Below are 370 nucleotides of genomic sequence, written 5' to 3'. Positions count from 1 at the left end.
GGGAATGCGTGGGTCTGTCCCCGGGGCCTGGCGCTCACCGTGCAGGGAGGGACTTGCCCGTTGCTGCAGCCTGGCAGGGAGTCAGAGCCCTGGGGAGGAGGAGTGGGGAGCTGCAGGCCACCAAGCCCAGTGGATTCCAGCAACCACATGGCTTTTGTAACCCAGCTTCTCAGGGGAAGGGGTGTTTCTCCCCCAAGGGCTTCGGGAGGCTTGGAGGACCCCAGGACACACAACAGTTCTCTGGCCCAGGGCTCCCCTGAGCTGAATTCCTAGGCTGGATTGTGGCACTTGTCAGGGTTTCTGGGGTGAATCGCTACCACCGGCTCATAGCGGGAGGGAGCCCCGTGTGCGCCCCCTGCCAGGGAAATTC

This window comes from Malaclemys terrapin, chromosome 2, assembly GCF_027887155.1.
Source record: "Malaclemys terrapin pileata isolate rMalTer1 chromosome 2, rMalTer1.hap1, whole genome shotgun sequence".
NCBI lineage: Eukaryota > Metazoa > Chordata > Testudines > Emydidae > Malaclemys > Malaclemys terrapin.
Note: the sequence above shows the minus strand (reverse complement) of the source record.